The 22,067-nt window shown below is 44.8% G+C and overlaps 1 long non-coding RNA gene across 1 annotated transcript in view; it reads left to right on the top strand.

Annotated features, from left to right (window-relative positions):
• Positions 1–6,746: 6,746 nt before the first annotated feature.
• Positions 6,747–22,067, top strand: part of LOC141164968 (uncharacterized) — a 74,954-nt gene continuing 59,633 nt past the window's right edge. Inside the window, exon 1 of the long non-coding RNA XR_012251005.1 lies at positions 6,747–7,053. This is a non-coding gene — a long non-coding RNA (uncharacterized lncRNA). The remainder of the gene's footprint in view (positions 7,054–22,067) is intronic.

The following is a 22,067-nucleotide window of genomic DNA, read 5'->3' as shown; positions in this document are numbered from 1 at the left end:
AGAATGAGAGGACAGCGTGAAGAGGGGTCCAGACTGGAAAGGAGAGGGCAGTGCAGAGGGCATGTACTCTAAGATTCACAGTGTGGGAGTCACATTTTATTCAGGGAGCACAGTGAGGGGCAATTATTCAGGGGGACAGCATATGGCAAACATTTTTTATTAAGGAGCATTATAATGACAGTGTTATTTTAAAGGGCACTATGTCAGAATATGCAGTAAATACCAAAGATGACAAGCTGTGGATATCCAAAATCATGGCATCTGCACCGTATGGAGAAGAAAAGAAATTGAATGGCTCTAATCAGAGAAGATGTGATCTACAAGGTACATGGATATAAAAATTTGTGATAATGAATAAGTTTCATCAGTATTGTAGTTCATGTATGGTCCGCAGTCTGATGATTGCTGGTAACAACAACTTCCAGCATCTTCTTACCATTATTAAGGAAAATTGTAGGTTTATGTAATACAATTGTATATTGGGCTGAACTAACATTAGAATTGATCACTGTACAAAGCATGTATGCATGTACTGATGGTGGTTCTGGAGATGTATTTATAATCTTTTGGTGGTTGCAGTAGTATATTCCTGTACTGATGGTGTTTCTGGTAATGTATTCCTGTTCTGATTGTGCTTCTGGTGATATATTTCTCTACTAATAATGGTTATAATGCTGTATTTCTGTACTTTTGTTGGTTCTAGTGATGTATTACTGTGTTTGGTTTTGATCCTGCACACATGTAACAGTCCATAATTTATCAATATGACCATGTATAACATTATCTGACAAAGTATTGTGCCGTCTGACAAGTTAAAGTTTGCTATATCTGTATTTATTTATGCTAGAAGCGTTAATTATAAAATTAAGCACACTGTAGTATGCCAGATCCTTACAATGTCTATTATACTTATTAAAGTAAGGCCTCACATGGCATAAAATGCTATGTACTTGGTTGTTCTCACTGAGTAAGCTCATGTCAAGCCAAACGTGTCCCAGAGTCACCAACAACAGATCCAAAGTCGCACAGCTCTATCCAGACTTTCTCCAAGGAACTGCACCTTCACTTCCACCAGACTCTCCCTCACTTCCTCCCACACGCTCACCAACTGACAAACCGCCATGCTCCAACCCAGGCCTCGCGCCATTGCCCCCTACTGGCCAGATCATATATTACATCACAAATCACCAACAATACAGTAAACTGTGAATAATCCTTACACTTACTGTAAGGATTCGGCTCTGCTTAACCACTCATATGTAATTTTCATACTTATGGTCACGTACCGACTGGCTTCTCTTTTGTTACTTCTCTCAGTGAAGCAGGGGCTGTAATTTTTCACTGAACATTGAAAGAATTAGGAAGAACAACTAGTCGGCACATGACTGTACACATGCAAAATGTATCTAAGCGGTCACATGACCACTACTCAAACCACTTAAGCTCTGTATAGGGGGCTCCATCTGCCTCAGATGCAAAAAAAAAAAACTAGATCGGCCTATACATATACCCCAAAATGTCTTACATAGAGGAAAAGCAAACGCCCACAAAGGAGTTCTGTGAAATACACCAAGTTGATTGGACAGAATATGTCCTTCCATATTAACAGGGGACATAACTTTGGAATTAAGTGGCACAAAAAATAAAAAAAACACCTTCCCAGAATCAGTGAAACAGCAGCAATTGGAGAAGGCATTTAGTGTTGATTAATTAATTTAATTTAATGAAAGGTCCTTTTTAAACTTCTATTCTGGTTTATAGTGCTTCAAGAATGAAAAATGGTGTAATTAAATTAACAAGCAGCTCGAGTAGATGATGTATTAGAGTATATCAAGGATCAATTAATTCACAGACATGCAGACTCTGCAACTTCTCTCCTATCTTATCTCCCCTGTCACTAGAATATATTCAGGGCTGGCTCCAGGTTTTTGTGGGCCCCGGACGAAAGAGTCTAAGTGGGCCACTTTAGCACATATCACCATTCATGATACACAGATATGGTGGAGAAATATAGGTATACAACACAGGGCCCAGGCTGTCCCCTCATCCTTCACATATGCAAACATGCACGTACACACACACACGATACAAAGACATGCGCACACACACAGTACACATACATGTGACTCGCCCCCTTGGCCGTGAGGCACTCGGATCCGGGCTATAGGGGAACGATGGGGGTAGTAGTGGCAACCCGGTTCCGTGGCTCAGGGTAGTCAGGCCAGTGGTAGTCCGTTATGCGCTGATGATTATGTCTGACTACGCCACCCGTGGATTGCGGTTATTAGGAACCGCCGCTGCATGCAGACGGCTGGGGCTGATGAGGTGTGCAGCTAGGGTAGTGTGACTCCTCACGGGAAGAGTGCGGCCCCAGGGCAGTATAATGGATGGTGGGATTGATGGTAGTGAGAGTCCCAGTGCTGATAGTGCTGGAGGAGCAAGGAGCACACAGACAACAGGTTGCAGTCCAGGGTCTTTACTAAAACAGGTAAACTGACCCATAAACAGTCCTGGCTAGGAGGGGACCTGGATGTCTGAGAGCAATTGGGAGATTGGCCCTGGTCAGGATGAGAGTGTAGGCCTACCGTGCTTTCTGCGCTCCTTCTGGCTATCTCCTCCTCTCTGGAAAGTGACAGCACTGGGCCTGATTGGTGGAGCAGCAGCACACTGACCGCACATTGACTGCTGCTGCATGAAGCAGAGTAGGGATCGGACAGCACCGGCGGCCCTGCACAGATGCCGGGGAAGCAGCTCGGGCCCTGATGGCGAATGGGGCCCCATGATGGTCCAGGGCCCCGGCACTTGCCCGGGTGCGCCGGGCGCTGATGCCGGCCCCGAATCTATTACTTAGAGACTTTTACTCCTATTTTCACCAGAGATTACCGTATATACTTGAGTATAAGCCGACTTTTTCAGCACATTTTTTTATGCTGAGAAAGCCCCCCTCAGCTTATACTCGGGTATACACTTATACAGTTAGGTCCATATATATTTGGACAGAGACAACATTTTTCTAATTTTGGTTCTAGACATTACCACAATGAATTTTAAACAAAACAATTCAGATGCAGTTGAAGTTCAGACTTTCAGCTTTCATTTGAGGGTATCCACATTAAAATTGGATGAAGGGTTTAGGAGTTTCAGCTCCTTAACATGTGCCACCCTGTTTTTAAAGGGACCCAAAGTAATTGGACAATTGACTCCAAGGCTATTTCATGGACAGGTGTGGGCAATACCTTCGTTATGTCATTCTCAATTAAGCAGATAAAAGGCCTGGAGTTGATTTGAGGTGTGGTCCTTGCATTTGGAAGGTTTTGCTGTGAAGTAAACATGCGGTCAAAGGAGCTCTCCATGCAGGTGAAACAAGCCATCCTTAAGCTGCAAAAACAGAAAAAAACCATCCGAGAAACTGCTACAATATTAGGAGTGGCAAAATCTACAGTTTGGTACATCCTGAGAAAGAAAGAAAGCACTGGTGAACTCATCAATGCAAAAAGACCTGGGCGCCCACGGAAGACAACAGTGGTGGATGATAGCAGAATAATCTCCATGGTGAAGAGAAACCCCTTCACAACAGCCAACCAAGTGAGCAACACTCTCCAGGAGGTAGGCGTATCAATATCCAAATCTACCATAAAGAGAAGACTGCATGAAAGTAAATACAGAGGGTTCACTGCACGGTGCAAGCCACTCATAAGCATCAAGAATAAAAAGGCTAGACTGGACTTTGCTAAAAAAAGATCTAAAAAAGCCAGCACAGTTCTGGAAGAACATTCTTTGGACAGATGAAACCAAGATCAACCTCTACCAGAATGATGGAAAGAGAAAAGTATGGCGAAGGCGTGGTACCGCTCATGATCCAAAGCATACCACATCATCTGTAAAACACGGCAGAGGCAGTGTGATGGCTTGGGCATGCATGGCTGCCAGTGGCACTGGGTCACTAGTGTTTATTGATGATGTGACACAGGACAGAAGCAGCCGAATGAATTCTGATGTATTCAGAGCCATACTGTGTGCTCAGATCCAGCCAAATGCAGCCAAACTGATTGGTCGTCGTTTCATACTACAGAAGGACAATGACCCAAAACATAAAGCTAAAGCAACCCAGGAGTTTATTAAAGCAAAGAAGTGGAACATTCTTGAATGGCCAAGTCAGTCACCTGATCTCAACCTAATTGAGCATGCATTTCACTTGTTAAAGACTAAACTTCAGACAGAAAGGCCCACAAGCAAACAGCAACTGAAAACCACCACAGTGAAGGCCTGGCAGAGCATCAAAAAGGAGGAAACACAGCGTCTGGTGATGTCCATGAGTTCAAGACTTCAGGCAGTCATTGCCAACAAAGGGTTTTCAACCAAGTACTAGAAATGAACATTTTATTTACAATTATTTAATCTGTCCAATTACTTTTGGTCCCTTTAAAACAGGGTTGCACATGTTAAGGAGCTAAAACTCCTAAACCCTTCATCCAATTTTAATGTGGATACCCTCAAATGAAAGCTGAAAGTCTGAACTTCAACTGCATCTGAATTGTTTTGTTTAAAATTCATTGTGGTAATGTCTAGAACCTAAATTAGAAAAATGTTGTCTCTGTCCTAATATATATGGAGCTAACTGTATATATACAGCTCTGGCAAAAATTAAGCGACCCCTGCAAAATCTTCAGTTTCTCAGATTTATCTCTTTATAGGTATATTTTTGAGTAAAATGTACATTGTTGTTTTAGTCTATAAACTACTGGCAACATGTCTCCGAAATTCAAAGCTAAAAATGTTGTATTTATTTGCAGCAAATGATAAAGCGTCAAAATATTAAAAAAGAAACAGTGCTTTCAGACCTCAAATTACTCATGTTTTAACTCCGGAAGAGTTCAGAAATTAATATTTGGTGGACTATCCATGATTTTTAATCACAGCTTTCATGCGTCTTGGCATGCTTTCCACCAGTCTTTCCATGCTTTCCCATAGAAAACTGTTCTGTGGTCTCTTAATTTTTGCCAGAGCTGTATATATATATATATATATATATATATATATATATATATATATATATATATATATATATATATATATATGCACAGTATATAGTATATATCGATGTAGGGGGGGTTGCGGCAGTGGGTACAGGCAAGTGCCTTTTCACTCCTCTCCACAGCCATAGTCCTGGCGTGGAGAGGAGTGATTATCCCCACAGCTCACCTCAGCATTTGAGGGCACATGGCAGTGACGTCATGTGCTGCTCAGATGCAGAGGTGAGCTGCTACTGGCAGAGAGGATGCAGCACTGGAGCAGATGGAAGGAAGGTGAGTATGAGTGTCTATTTTTTTCATGTGTGCAACGATGGGGGCCATGCATACCAGGATTCTTCGATGAGTAGAGCCATGCATGCCAGGATTGGGGATGAGGGGGGGGCATGCATCCAGGATTGGGGATGATATGGCCATGCTTACCAGGATTGGGGATGAGTGAGTGTTTCTTACCAGGATAGGGAAATTAATCAGTAGCTGCTGCATTTCCCACCCTCGGCTTATACTTGAGTCAATTAGTTTTCTCAGTTTTTTGTGGTAAAATTAGGTGCCTCGGCTTATATTCGGGTTGGCTTATACTCAAGTATTGTCAAGTCTTACTCCTTGATGCTATGGAGACCGATGGAATTGGTCAGAGTGAAAACAAACACGGTATATCAAGTCTTAATAAGTATATTGTAGCAATCAGGATTTAGTAATAAATGATAAGCAAATACAGTCTCTAGAAACAGATCTGATGCCTGTACAAACCGATAAGTATTCGATGTCCAGAAATGCAAAGTCTAAAAGATCCGGAGCCCGGACTGGGCTCCTTGCAGAGAACAAGCCGCAATGGAGATAGATGCAAGGCAGATCTGAATGAGTCGAATCTTCAGACGAACGGCAGATAAGTACAAGATGGGGAACCCCGATGATGAAAAGAGTCAAATAATACAAGTCCTCCAAGCTTGGCAACAGGTGAAGCACGAGATACACAAGCAAAGGTATAGTGGATGGACTCCCTTTATATAAACAGAAAACAGGAAGCAGGAAATGTCAGACAGGAAACAAGATAGCCCCCGTGAAGCTGTCAACTCCATCTTAGATAAGTGCAAGACCAGGCAGAACACGTATGTGGTTCAGATCCTTACAAGTGTATACGGTGTTTTTTATAGCAACTTGCAGAAATCGAATATCAAATTGTGCAATTTCGCCTGGATCAGCAAATTTTGTGACATTCGACTCAAAGTCACGTAATCATGAATCAAATTGATCATCTCTAATAGTCACTTTTCAGTACCAGTTTAGAGAATAGCATTAAGTATCTAAAAGCATGCAGAGGAATAGGGTTATAATATATTCCTATTACTAGTGTATAATATTCCTATTACATGTGTGTATTTTAATATTTTTACATGACGACGTTGTAATTTGAGGCCAGAATATATTGCTGAGTAAAGTAAGAAAACTTCACTTAATAACAGAAAATTCCAGGTATGATATTAGGATAAATTCACAGAAAAACATCCCTGATTGGCTTAATCCACTTGCACTAGCTAGCTGTACCGAGTTCCTGAGATATAATTTCTGCCTTTTGTGCAAAGGTTTGCTTTGGTAATTCTGAGAGCTTAAGCAGTTTTCTCTTAAGCGTAGTAGTTCAGCCAAGTAAAAGACTGTTTGCCAGTGTCACATGTTTGTCTGCTTTACCCCAAGGAATAATATTAACACATCAGCTTCATGAAAAATCTTTCAGTGTGCTATGGGTTTATACTGCCATATCGTTGCCCCATAGACCAGGGGCTGGCTGGCAAATTTTGGCCTAGGGGGCAAGCATACAGCAGTGGTCCACGAGCAGCAGCACAGCCTCGCTGAGCAGGAGCGGGACCAGCATCGGACATGTAGAAATGCGCATGCGCCCCACAATAATATCGCTTGCCGGGAGCAATATTCAAACACGTGGGTGGTACCAGCAGTGACTGAATAGCAGGATCACACCCATATGACTGAATGAGAGAATCACACCCCTATGACTGAAAACGAGCAGGTAGGACAAAGTGTCTATAATGTTATAAAATCATTATAATACCACCAATTTTAATGAAAAAAGCTTGTTAGTGATGAACATTGCATCACTAACAAAGCAATGGGGGCAGTGTAGATAGTAGATAGGACGTGACAAGTTACCTTTAAAGCCAGAGATGTCAAATTCAAATACACAGAGGACCAAAGTTCAAAGCTTGGACAAAGACGCAGGCCTACCTTGATATGTATTAAAAAAGTATCTATTGAGGAAATTTTTCTTTATCAAATATAACGATTCATTTAAAAATTATAGTTGAATATTATAATATGTTATGTAAAAGCACCATATGGCCCAATGGCCTAATTTAAATATGTAATTTAACAGAGGATAAAAATCCTTGAATGAAACAGATAATAATGTACAGTATGATGCAAACAAAAGTGCCCCTAAACACAGTATGATACCCCCACAGTGAATTCCTCCACACTCACAGTATAATTACCCTACTGTACCCCTCTCCCTCAATTCCAACAAAAAATGGTAGCCCCATCACAGAGTGATTCTCCAACTGTAATCCCCACATAGCCCACCATACAGTGTAATGGCCCCACATAGTCCTCCATACAGTATAATGGCCCCACATAGTCCTCAATACAGTATAATGGCCCCACATAATCCTACATACAGTATAATGGGTCCTACATAGTCCTCCATACAGAATAATGGGCCCCACATAGTCCTCCATATAGAATAATGGGCCCCACATAGTCCTCCATATAGAATAATGGGCCCCACATAGTCCTCCATATAGAATAATGGGCCTCACATAGTCCTCCATACAGTATAATGGGCCCCACAAAGTCCTCCATACAGTATAATAGCCCCACATAGTCCTCCATATAGTATAATGGGCACACATAGTCCTCCATACAGTATAATGGGCCCACATAGTTCTCCATACAGTATATTGGCCACACACAGTCCTCCGTACAGTATAATGGACTCCACATAGTCCTGCGTACAGAATAATGGGCCCACATAGTCCTCCATACAGTATAATAGGTCCCACATAGTCCTCCATACAGAATAATGGGCCCAACTTAGTCCTCCATACAGAATAATGGGCCCCACATAGTCCTCCATACAGAATAATGTGCCCCACATAGTCCTCCATACAGAATAATGGCCCCACATAGTCCTCCATACAGAATAGTGGCCCCACATATTCCTCTATACAGAATACAGGCCTCACATAGTCCTCCATACAAAATAATGGCCACACATAATCCTCCATACAGTATAATGGACCCACATAATCCTCCATACAGTATAATGGACCCACATAATCCTCCATACAGTATAATGGCCACGTATAGTCCTCCATACAGAATAATTGCCCCACATAGACATCCACACAGTATACAGGGCTCCACATAGTCCTCTATACAGTATAATGGGCCCCACATAGTTCTCCATACAGTATAATGGGCCCCACATAGTCCTCCATATAGAATAATGGGCCCCACATAGTCCTCCATATAGAATAATGGGCCTCACATAGTCCTCCATACAGTATAATGGGCCCCACAAAGTCCTCCATACAGTATAATAGCCCCACATAGTCCTCCATATAGTATAATGGGCACACATAGTCCTCCATACAGTATAATGGGCCCACATAGTCCTCCATACAGTATATTGGCCACACATAGTCCTCCGTACAGTATAATGGACTCCACATAGTCCTGCGTACAGAATAATGGGCCCACATAGTCCTCCATACAGTATAATAGGTCCCACATAGTCCTCCATACAGAATAATGGGCCCCAATTAGTCCTCCATACAGAATAATGGGCCCCACATAGTCCTCCATACAGAATAATGTGCCCCACATAGTCCTCCATACAGAATAATGGGCCCCACATAGTCCTCCATACAGAATAATGTGCCCCACATAGTCCTCCATACAGAATAATGGCCCCACATAGTCCTCCATACAGAATAGTGGCCCCACATATTCCTCTATACAGAATACAGGCCTCACATAGTCCTCCATACAAAATAATGGCCGCACATAATCCTCCATACAGTATAATGGACCCACATAATCCTCCATACAGTATAATGGACCCACATAATCCTCCATACAGTATAATGGCCACGTATAGTCCTCCATACAGAATAATTGCCCCACATAGACATCCACACAGTATACAGGGCTCCACATAGTCCTCTATACAGTATAATGGGCCCCACATAGTTCTCCATACAGTATAATGGCCCCGCATAGTCCTCCATACAGAATAATGGCCCCGCATAATCCTCCATACAGAATAATGGGCCCCGAATAGTGCTCCATACAGTATAATGGCACCACATAGTCCTCCATACAGTATACAGGGCCCCACATAGTCCTCTATACAGTATAATGGGCCCCGAATAGTGCTCCATACAGTATAATGGCACCACATAGTCCTCCATACAGTATACAGGGCCCCACATAGTCCTCTATACAGTATAATGGGCCTCACCTAGTCCTCCATACAGAATAATGGCCCCGTATAGTCCTCCATACAGAATAATGGGCCCCGCATAATGCTCCATACAGAATAATGGGCCCACATAGTCCTCCATACAGTATAATGGGCCCACAAAGTTGTCCATACAGTATAATGGACCCCACATAGTCCTCTATACCGTATAATGGTCCCACATAGTCCTCCATACAGTATAATGGACCTCACATAGTCTTCCACACAGAATAATGGGCCCCGCATAGTGCTTCATACTGTATACATGGCCCCGTATGGTGCTCCACACTGCATATATGGCCCCGCATGATGCTCCATACTGTATATATGGCCCCGCATGATGCTTCGTACTGTATATATGGCCCCACATAGTGCTCCGTACTGTATATACAGCCTTCATAGTGCTCCGTATTGTATATACGACCATGCATAGTGCTCCGTACTGTAAATACAGCCCCACATAGTGCTCCGTATTGTATATACGGCCATGCATAGTGCTCCGTACTGTATATATGACCCCGCATAGTGCTACGTATTGTATATATGGCCCCACATAGTGCTCCGTGTTACGCTCGCGTCCGGACTGACTGGCATGAGAGTGATTAGTGACCCACTGTACCATGAACCGAGGAGTGCCTGAAGGGTCATAACTAAGTATCTACCCGATCCGACCAAGGTCGCACGGCGGCTAACGACTCCGTGAACCAAGGAGGAACCGAGCAGAGGGACCAGGTGCGACTCCAGGTCAGACCCCGGTCACAGTTGTTGACCCACACCGGAGAATGAAGGAACAGGCAGGTAGACTGGCATACAGGCAGGTGGGTATTGGCAGGCATGGCTGGAGTGCAGACAGGAGGATACTGGCAAGCAAGGCTGGTATGCAGACAGGGGGGTACTAGCAGGTTGGAGCGCCGGCATGATAGGGTCCAGTACAGACTGGGATTCAGGAACAGAACCGCGGATGCGGTAGACAAGCAGAGCAGAGAGGAACCGCAGAAGCGGTGGGCAAGGCAGAGCAGAGAGATACCGCCGGAGCAGTGAGCAAGGCAGAGCATGAAGGAACCACCGGAGCGGTGAGCAAGGCAGAGCAGGAAGGAACCACCGGAGCGGTGAGCAAGGCAGAGCAGAGAGGAACCACCGGAGCGGTGAGCAAGGCAGAGCAGGGAGGAACCGCGCGGAGCGGTGAACAAGGCAGAGCAGGGAGGAACCGCCGGAGTGGTGAGCAAAGCAGAGCAGAGAGGAACCGCCGGAGCAGTGAACAAGGCAGAGCAGGGAGGAACCGCCGGAGCGGTGAGCAAGGAAGAGCTGAGCGTAACCGCCGGAGCGGTGAACAAGGCAGAGCAGAGCGGAACCGCCGGAGTGGTGAGCAAGGCAGAGCAGAGTGGAACCGCCGGAGCGGTAAACAAGGCAGAGCAGAGTGGAACGGCCGGAGCGGTAAACAAGGCAGAGCAGAGAGGACAAGCAGAACCAGATACACACAAGGTACTTGCAATGAAGTAGCGAGTGGACTCTAAACTCACAAACAGAAGTACAGAGACAACGAGTTGGAGTTAGGTGCAGGTTCAGACACTGCAGGAAAAGGGAAGGTACGGACATAGAGACAAACAGATAACAGGCTAGGATGCAGTTCAGACAGGAACTGCTACTGCAAGGAGATACAAGAACAGGCCTGGGTATACAGCCCTCAGAGGGGCGGAAAAGGACAGGACAGGACAGGTCAGGACACTACACTAACTGAGTGAAGGTGGTGCTCAGGCGCCTCCTACAGGGTGGAGGGGGTTTAAATATCCAGTGACTTACAGCAATAGGCTGGAGACGCATAAGGGGTGCGCCCACAGCAGCTATAAAAATCAGGAAGTAACCGGGCCACCGCCCTAAGCAGTCAGTCAAGGGACAGGCACACAGCATGAACTGGAGCAGGAATAGCAGACTGGACAGACAGGTAAGATTGCGGTCTTGCATAGTGGGAGGTGGTGCACTATGCAAGCACACCGCCAGGGATGTTACACTCCGTATTGTATACATGGCCCCGCATAGTGCTCCGTATTGTATATATGGCCCTGTGGCCCTGCATAGTGCTCCGTATTGTATATATGGCCATGCATAGTGCTCCGTATTGTATATATGGCCCTGCCTAGTGCTCCTTATTGTATATATAGCCCTGCATACTGCTCCGTACTGTATAATGGCCCTGCATAGTGCTCCGTACTGTATATATGGCCCTGCATAGTGCTCCACACAGTATTATGGACCCAGATTGAAAAAAAAAAATACTCACTACTGTCATTCCAGCGCTGATCCCTACTTACCTGTGGGCCCACGAGACATTCCCCTTTCACTAGCGCCGCGGCTCCCGTCAAGCCGTGCGCCCTCCAATCAGGCTGCTTCCCTGATGGGAGGGAGCGTGCAGAGGAGAGTGGCCGCGGCATTGTTGCAGTCAGGCGGCACACTTTGCCCCTCTGCCACCCCGGCCCAGCCCGCTCCTGCCATAGACTCTAGATAACAGCTGTGGTATATGCTTAAAGTGGCATTCCAGAAAAAGAAGGTGCTCTATGAAGACTATGGGCTTGAGAAAGTAAAGAATGACATGAATGGTTTTAAGTAACATCTAAGATCAGAGATGTCAAATTCAAATAGTCAAAAGTATACAAATACTCAAATGTCAAACAGAGGGCCAAAATGTCTACAATTGAGGAAGTTTTTCCTTATCATCAAATATAACTATTAACTTTTTCTAATAGAAACAAACTTAAAGGGGTTGTCCCATGAACTAAGTACATTTTTATTAATAGATCTTACAATGAAATATTGGAATAATATATGTTGCGTAAGAACAATAAAAAGCATATGGCCCAATGGCCTATTTTAAATATGGAATAACTAAGGATAAAAAAACTTGAATAATACAGATAATAAAGTATGATGCAAACAAAAGTGGCCCCAAACATTGTATGATACCCCCACAGTGAATTCCTGCACACTACCCTCCACATGCACAGTATGATGGCCCTACTGTACCCCTCTTCCTCCTTTCCACAAAGAATGGTGACCCCATCACAGTATGATTTTCCAATTGTAATTCCCACACAGCCCTCAATACATTATAATGGAGCCCATAATAGCCCTCTATACAGTATAATGCCCCCACATAGTGCTTCATATAGTAAAATGGCCATACATAGTGATCCATATAGTATAATGGCCCCACATAGTGCTCCATACAGTATAATGTACCCAGATAGTGGTCTATAGAGTAAAATGGACCCACATAATGCTCCATACAGTATAATGGGCCACACATGCTGTTCCATACGTATAATTGGCCCCACAGTGCTCTAAACAGTAAAATGGGCCCCAGACAGTGCGCCATACAGTAAAATGGCCTCACATAGTGCACTGTACTGCACATCTTGATACAGCGTGCGTTTTATAATGATATCATTAGTCCCTCTGCCCTGAGACGTCAGATGCAGAGGGGAATGATGGGAGAGGGAGCGTTACATTCCCTCTTCCATCATTGCTTTCAACTGCATTGGCATCTAGTATGCAAATATAGTTGAAAGTGCGATGCTGGGTGGGAGACCAAATAAACTTGGGGGGCCAGCCTGGTGTCGTGGGCCAAATATACTTACACTGTGTTCCAAATTATTATGCAAATAATATTTTCTCAGAATCTCCCAAATTACCTATATGAATTACAGTCATTGTAATTTTCCAGTCAAATAACTATTAGAGTACAATTGAAAGGTTTTTGTACAAACTGCCTATGATAACAGTATATTTTTAAAAAAATAAAGAACTCAAACTGCACTCAAAATGCATGTTCCAAATTATTATGCACAGCAGAGTTTTCAACCTTTTCATTTTAATAAAGAACAAAAAAATGGTCATTTTTGAAACTATAAGCATTAGCAGGTTATTACAAACTGAAATCAAACAGTTTTCAACTCAAAACTTTATTCTAGGTGATGTTACATTTGCACATAGGACCCCTTGTTCGAAAGGAGCTTCTGAACTCTCTCGTCCATTGAATTTGTCAGGTTTTGGATGGTTTCTGCTTCAATTGTTTTGCAAGAGGACAGAATACCCTCCCAGAGCTGTTGCTTAGATGTGAACTGCCTCCCGCCATCATAGACACTCCTTTTGATGATGCTCCAGAGGTTCTGAATGGGGTTGAGGTCAGGGGAGCATGGGGGCCACACCATAAGTTTGTCCCCTGCACAGACTGATGGGGCCAGGAGGGAACAAAGTGTGCTCTATGAGAGCAGCTCTTTGCACATGCCCGGAAGTCAGGGGCCCTGTGACGTGCAGGGGAGGGCGGAATATGGTAACTAAGCATATAGGTGGGGATTTTAGGGAATAATAAACAGGAGGGGATTTCTTGGCATCCCCCGGATGCCAAGTCTGTGCAAAACTAAGTTAATAAAAACACATTTCTCTGCAATCAGACCTTTACTATGGGCCATGCAGGTATGTATAGATTTACTTTTCTATCACCTTTATGCCCATGTTAGAGGTCTGATATCGCTCAGGGGGTGATACATTCCCTTTAAGAGAAGCTCTTAAGAGCAAGAGCCTATCACACCCTCACACCCCCTAACTGGTGACAGGCACCTCCTTCAGCCAATCAGGTACATCCTTTGGTTCAGTGGAGTTTCCAAGCCTACTGCTGAAGGAGAACATCTTTGGTGTGGGGAGCAGAGCACAGCTACAAGAGCACTAAACTTACTTCACTGCTGCGATCGTTTTGGCTGAAATTAATCAGAGAGGGAGAATAGCTGCAGCTACAAAATTCCCTGAATGTTACAAAACAAATGTATCCTGTGACTGCTGCAGGATGCTTGATCTGCCACCATGCCATGTATCAATGTGCTCAATCCTGCCTCTCCCTAGAGAAGGAGTCATTGTCTTGTGCACCAGAACACTGCGGAACAGTGCAGAGACAAACGGGGTCGGGAGGAAACAAAGCGCTCCTGATGTGAACGTCACATTGCGCATGCGCGGGAAATGACTTAGACCACTGCACGTCACAGGGGAGGGGGGGAGACATGCTAAATAAGCAGATAGGTGGGGATTTCTTGGCGTGCGGGGGACGCCAAGCATGTGAAAACAGATTTTATAAAACTCCATTTGACTGCAAGCAGATGTCTACTATGGGCCATACAGGTATGTATAGATTTACTTTTCTATACCCTGTATGCCCATAGTAGAGGTCTGATATCTCCCAGGGGGTGACAGATTCCCTTTAAGCATTTCCTGAACAAAAAAATCTGAATTTTTTGCTCCATCAATAATACCAATTCAAAAATGAAAACAGGCAGTAAAACTTGCCCAAACCATGATACTACCACTGATATTATGGGGTTTTTATGCAGTTGGGGGGAGGGTTGGGTGTTCTCCAAAAGTTTTGCAGTGCAGAACACATATCATGCAGCAAGACAATGATCCAAATCACACACGTTGTCCAAAATAATGGTTAAAAAAGAAAAAAGCCTTGGAATGGCAGAGTCAAAGTCTTGGCTTAAAGAGGACCTATCATCTTCACACATACTATGGTATATTACAGTAAGGAGATTGTAGAGATAAATAAATATTACCAAAATTACCTTTATAAAAATAATAACTATAATTACAAGACAGAATCACAGTTATGGGAGCTGCCATCTTGTGAATGGCAGCTCAGCGTGCTGTCTTCTAATGAGCAAATTGTCTCTTCAGAGAGGAAGAGGACCAGAACTCTAGTGCCACCTACAGGAAGTAGCAATCCTAAAAGTCAATAGTGACCCTTTAACGAGCCTTATCACATGACTTAGGATATAAGCCAGAACCAGAAACTCAATTTGCAGACACTGTGTTTCTGGGTACTGCACCTCGTCAGTGTAAAGTGTGAGTTCTGGATGAGAGGCATCAGACCGGTATCTAAGGGTAACATTTCTCCTTTGAATTGAGTTTCTGGCTTTTATCCTAAGTCATGTGACAAGGCTCGTTAAAGGGCCACTATTGACTTTTAGGATTGCTACTTCCTCTAGGTGGCACTAGAGTTCTAGTCCTCTTCCTCTCTGAAGAGACAATTTGCATATTTCCCAGAGGAGCATTGCAGCTTTAAACGTCTCCTCACCTTGACATGATTAACATGTCACTCTCCGCAAGGAGAAATGTTACCTCTTAGATAGTGTTCTAATGAGACACGCCCCCAGACTCCAGGCTGGTTGCTAGGCAGAGCCTCTAGACAGCAGTGGTGTAGTGGCCCAAATGCTTATTTACCAAATTGTACCGTTATAGAAACACGGAAAGTTTATATAAAGGGGCTTTTATATATGTATATACAGTATATATACAGTATATATATATAGACGCACCCCAAATTTTTGTTGAAAAATATTTTGTTAATAAAATGGTGGGGATGGCGGCGGCAGAATGGGGTCCCAAGAGGCAGGGTGACTGCTGCAGGAAGCTGGCGGCTGAAGGAGTGGGGAGATGCTGTGTACCCAGGGCCTCCATCAGAACATTATTGTTCTTACTACTGTATGGGGCCCACTGAACAGAAGCAAAAAGGGGGGGGGGGCCCGGCCAGCCCAGGCTTACAGGCCCTGTGCCCCCGGCCAGCCCAGGCCCTCCCTCTCTTTGCCTCTACTCACCAGGTCTCAGGGAGTCAGGGGCAACAGTTCAGGCCTTAATGCACCCGGGGGCCGGAAATGAGTTCTATACCTTTAAACCGCCGTCGGGTGCATCATGGTCCTGTGACATGTGCATTGGGACCCGGGACAGGCAGGCAGACTTCAGCAGCGGCAGGAAGAGGTAGGAAGACTGTGTGCCAGTGTGTGTCAGTGAGGAGGGAACAGCGGCAGCATATTAGGATGAGGGATGAGGGTGCCATGCATACCAGGATGGGGGATGAGTTGCCATGCATACCAGGATTGGGGGATGAGAGGTGCCATACATACCAGGATAGGGATGTGGGGTACCATACATACAAGGATAGGGATGAGGGGTACCATACATACCAGGATTGGGATGAGGGGTATCATACATACCAGGATGAGGGATGGGGTGCCATGCATACCTGTATGTGTGATGAGGGGTGCCATGCCTACCAGGATTTGGGGATGAGGGGTGCCAAGCATACCAGGATGGGGATAAGGGGTTCCATGCCTACCAGGATTTGGGGATGAGGGGTGCCATGCATACCAGGATGGGGATCAGGGGTGCCATGCATACCAGGATGGGGATCAGGGGTGTCATGCATACCAGGATAGGGATCAGGGGTGCCATGCATACCAGGATAGGGATCAGGGGTGCCATGCATACCAGGATGGGGATCAGGGGGCCATGGATACCAGGATTAGGGAACAGGGGTGTCATGCATACCAGGATTGAGGATGAGGGGGACATGCATACCAGGATAAGGAACAGGGTTGCCATGCATACCAGGATTGAGGATGAGGGGGCCATGCATACCAGGATGGGGATGAAGGGTGCCATACATACCCGGATGGCATGGGGGCCGCGTATAATAAGAAGGGGGGCCATATATACCAGGATGGGGGATATTAACAGAATTGGGGGACATCTATAATATAATCTATAATATATCAGGGATATGTCTGTCTGTCTGAAGCCTCTATAGACTGAGCAGGCGCAATGCACCTGTGCAGTCTGGCTCCAGACAGAAGAACACATCCAGCCGTTACAGGTAAGAGGAGTGTATAGCGCCGGAGATCGCGGTATGCGTAGACACTGAACGCATATTGCAATCTCTGGCACTATAAGTACATACCTGATTGGGAAGAGTGCTGCTGCGGCGCCTCTGTTCGGGCCGGAGGCCGGGGGAGGAATGTGGAGCTGGAATCATCGTATGCGCATAGCGCGCTGTCTGGTGCCGTTTTAGTGAAGACACATTTGCTGTGTGTCTTCATCAAAATGGCGCTGGACAGCATGTTATGGGCACGCACGTACTCTGACGCCACACTACTCCTCCCCCGGCCTCTGGATGGGGGCAGCATAAATATATATATATATACACACTGCTCAAAAAAATAAAGGGAACACTTAAACAACAGAATATAACTCCAAGTGAATCGAACTTCTGTGAAATCAAACTGTCCACTTAGGAAGCAACACTGACTGACAATCAATTTCACATGCTGTTGTGCAAATGGAATAGACAATAGATGGAAATTATTGGCAATTATCAAGACGCACTCAATAAAGGAGTGGTTCTGCAGGTGGGGACCACAGACCACATCTCAATACCAATGCTTTCTGGCTGATGTTTTGGTCACTTTTGAATGTTGGTTGTGCTTTCACACTCGTGGTAGCATGAGACGGACTCTACAACCCACAGAAGTTGCAAGTAGTGCAGCTCATCCAGGATGGCACATCAATGCGAGCTGTGGCAAGAAGGTTTTCTGTGTCTGTCAGCGTAGCGTCCAGAGGCTGGAGGCTCTACCAGGAGATAGGCCAGTACACCAGGAGACATGGAGGGGGCCGTAGGAGGGCAACAACCATGCAGCAGGACCGCTACCTCCGCCTTTGTGCAAGGAGGAACAGGAGGAGCACTGCCAGAGCCCTGCAAAATGACCTCCAGAAGGCCACAAATGTGCATGTGTCTGCATAAACGGTTAGAAACCGACTCTAGGAGGGTGGTATGAGGGCCCGACGTCCACAGATGGGGGTTGTGCTCACAGCCCAACACCGTGCAGGACGCTTTGCTTTTGCCACAGAACACCAGGATTGGCAAAGTCGCCACTGGCGCCCTGTACTCTTCACAGATGAAAGCAGGTTCACACTGAGCACATGTGACAGACATGACAGAGTCTGGAGACGCTGTGGAGAGCGATCTGCTGCCTGCAGAATCCTTCAACATGACCGGTTTGGCAGTGGGTCAGTAATGGTGTGGGGTGGCATTTCTTTGGCGGGCCGCACAGCCCTCAATGCGCTCGCCTGAGGTAGCCTGACTGCCATTAGGTACCGAGATGAGATCCTCAGACCCCTTGTGAGACCATATGCTGGTGTGTTTGGCCCTGGGTTCCTCCTAAAGCAGGACAATGCCAGAGCTCATGTGGCTGGAGTGTGTCAGTAGTTACTGCAAGATGAAGGCATTGAAGCTATGGACTGGCCCGCCCGTTCCCCAGACCTGAATCCGATTGAGAACATCTGGGACATCATGTCTCGTTCCATCCACCAACGTCACGTTGCACCACAGACTGTCCAGGAGTTGGCGGATGCTTTAGCCCAGGTCTGGGAGGAGAAAATTACATAGCAAAAGTAAATTGGGAGTTTGCAGCCAGTACTTGGGTGGATGGAAATAAAAATTTACAATAAAGATATTTTATCATTAGACCTCTTTAAGAAATTATGCAAATACAGATTCTCTCATCTCTTGGCATCACGGAGTTAGCCCTATCTTGGATCTTCTCATACTTAACAGACAGGACATTCAGCGTCTCCCACTCACGCACCATCTCCTCATCTCGCCCCCTATCTGTCGGTGTCCCCCAAGGTTCAGTTCTAGGACCTCTGCTCTTCTCCATCTATACCTTTGGCCTGGGACAGCTCATAGAGTCTCACGGCTTTCAGTATCACCTCTATGCTGATGACACACAGATCTACCTCTCTGGACCCGATATCTCCTCCCTACTAACCAAAATCCCACAATGTCTGTCCGCCATCTCATCCTTCTTCTCTGCCAGATTTCTAAAACTCAACATGGATAAAACAGAGTTCTTTCCACCCTCTCATTCATCCCCCCCATCTGACCTATCCATCAACGTCAATGGCTGTTCACTCTCTGCAGTCCCAAAAGCTCGCTGCCTTGGGGTAACACTGGACTCTGATCTCTCCTTCAAACCACATATCCAAGCCCTTTCCACTTCCTGCTGACTCCAACTCAAAAATATCTCCAGGATCCGTGCATTCTTCAGCAAAGAGTCTGCAAAAACACTAGTGCATGCCCTCATCATCTCCTGCCTTGACTACTGCAACCTCCTGCTCTGTGGCCTCCCTTCCAACACTCTTGCGCCCCTCCAATCTATCCTAAACTCTGCTGCTCGACTAATCCCCCTGTCCCCCCGCTATTCCCCGGCCTCTCTCCTCTGTCAATCCCTTCACTGGCTCCCCATTGCCCAGAGACTCCAGTTCAAAACCCTAACCATGGCATACAAAGCCATCCACAACCTGTCTCCTCCATACATCGGTGATCTAGTCTCCTGGTACTTACCTGCACGCAACCTCCGATCCTCACAAGATCTCCTTCTCTACTCCCCTCTTATCTCCTCTTCCCACAATCGCGTACAAGATTTCTCCCTTGCATCCCCCCTACTCTGGAACTCTGTACCCCAACACATCAGACTCTCGCCTACCATGGAAGCCTTCAAAAGAAACCTGAAGACCTACCTCTTCCGACAAGCCTACAACCTGCAGTAACCACCGCTCCACCACATTACTGCATGACCTCCTCTACCCCCACCTACTGTATCCTGACCCATCCCTTGTAGACTGTGAGCCCTTGCGGGCAGGGTCCTCGCTCCTCCTGTACCAGTCGCTGACTTGTTTTGTTAAGTTTATGTAAATGTTTCTGCTATGTGTATCCCTATCACATGTAAAGCGCTATTGAATAAATGGTGCTATAATAATAAATAATAATAAAATATAAAGTCACTTAGACATAGATATGTAGTAAATTATTGCCTCCCAATTTACATATGTAATTTACCATGCAAATAGACAGCGTGTCTGAAACTCTTAACACATCAGGATGGCAATCAGAGTGTCAGATATTAAAAGTAAAACACCCCTGAAGTTTGTGTGCTAAATAGTCATAATTAAAAAAAAAAACTTATTCCTATCAGGAATTGAAGTTTTAACACTGCAGCTTCAGAGGCTGATGCCTTACCATTAAGCTATCCAATCAAGTGATACTGATGGATAGCTTTTCTTGTTTTATGAGATCAACCATGAAAATACTCAGGGTGACTTAAAGTCATTGTGATTCTGATTCTGATGTTTGGAGAAAGTCACACATCAGACTCACACATCAAAATCAAACATCATTTGAATTTGGCTTGCTTGCAGTCAGTGCATAAGTCCCAATGAGTTTTAGACAAGTTTGCACTGAAAATCATATAACCAAATAGAACTCCTAGGCTTTTACAACTGAGTTTATATCTCAGTGGTTAGTGCACTGGCTTTGGGACATGGAATATTGGGTTCAAGTCCCATCAGCGAACAGTTACTTTTTTTTTTTATAATTATTATTACAGTTGTCAAAGTCACTTGTCAGAGTCACTTATCAGAGTTGCTCGTCAGAATCGCTTGTCAGAATCACTTATCAAAATCAGTTCTCAGACAGATTATTTAGCCTCAAACTGACATCATTCTGATGTTTAATTTTGATATCTGATTATGTCCTAAAATGGACACTGTGCCCCTGTGGCTCAGTTGAATGAGAGATGCCAAGGAAAGGAGTTTTTCTCCCACTTGGTGTATGGCTTGTTTATAATTTTTTGGTCAAATGGTTAATGTTATTACCTCTACTTTTAAATTAAGTCATAAAAAATGTAGTGATAGGTTCACTTTTTAAACTTACAGGAATTTTATGAAACGACCTGAAGCGAGCAGTTCATGGGAAAAAATCTACCAGCATAACAGTGTTAAAAAGTTTTACAATGCAGGACTAATTACTAATTAGCAATTACCAGAAATTGTATAGTTGTTGTTCCACAATGGGGGTCAAACCAAATACTGAAAGTAAATACTCACATACTTTTGCCATCTACAGACATGTGATATTGGGTAATTTTCCCCAGTAAAAATAACAAAGTCTAATATTTGACTCATTTACTTATTTGGTTCTCGTCACCTCAGGGCTGTATGTGGTGTTCATGCTGCCCTAGGTACTCTAAGTCGTGACTCCCCCTGCTGATAAGTCTGATTGAAATTGCCCAAACCCTTTAGCCCCCCATACACACCAGACTAATGCCATCCAAACTCGCCGGTATCACCAGGTTCAGCTGACAGTCTAAGGGCGCCTGCAGACGGGTGTATGAAAAATCACCTGAGTTTCATCCAGAAAACTCGGATGATTTTTTTCTAATTTTCATTAGATTTTAATCCATGTGCCATCCATGTATTCGTTTTTTTAAACAACTACATGATCACATACAGTTTCCTAAGTTATTAACAGAAATTTATCCGTAAAAATTGGATGCCACTTGGACGTTCCGTGTGCGATCAGATTTTTTTACTCGCTCCCATAGACTTCAATGTGTGAGTCTCATCCGAGACTTGGTAGAAAGTAATGCATGATGAAATTTTTCTTCTTATAGACAGTCGAACCGAAAAAAAAATCATTCATCTGAAAAACCCTATTGAATAACATGGGTCACGCTGCTGTCTGTGTGTGATCTTATCAAACAATCAGATAGCACATGGCCGATTTAAATGCTTGTCTGCATGAGCCCTAATGCTACATTCACACATCTGTGTGAGTGTTAAAATCCAAG

Source organism: Phyllobates terribilis, unplaced genomic scaffold (genome assembly GCF_046119375.1).
Source record: "Phyllobates terribilis strain yellow unplaced genomic scaffold, ASM4611937v1 Scaffold_11__3_contigs__length_659146591, whole genome shotgun sequence".
Classification (NCBI taxonomy): domain Eukaryota; kingdom Metazoa; phylum Chordata; class Amphibia; order Anura; family Dendrobatidae; genus Phyllobates; species Phyllobates terribilis.
Note: the sequence above shows the minus strand (reverse complement) of the source record. Positions and strands in the feature narration are given on the sequence as shown.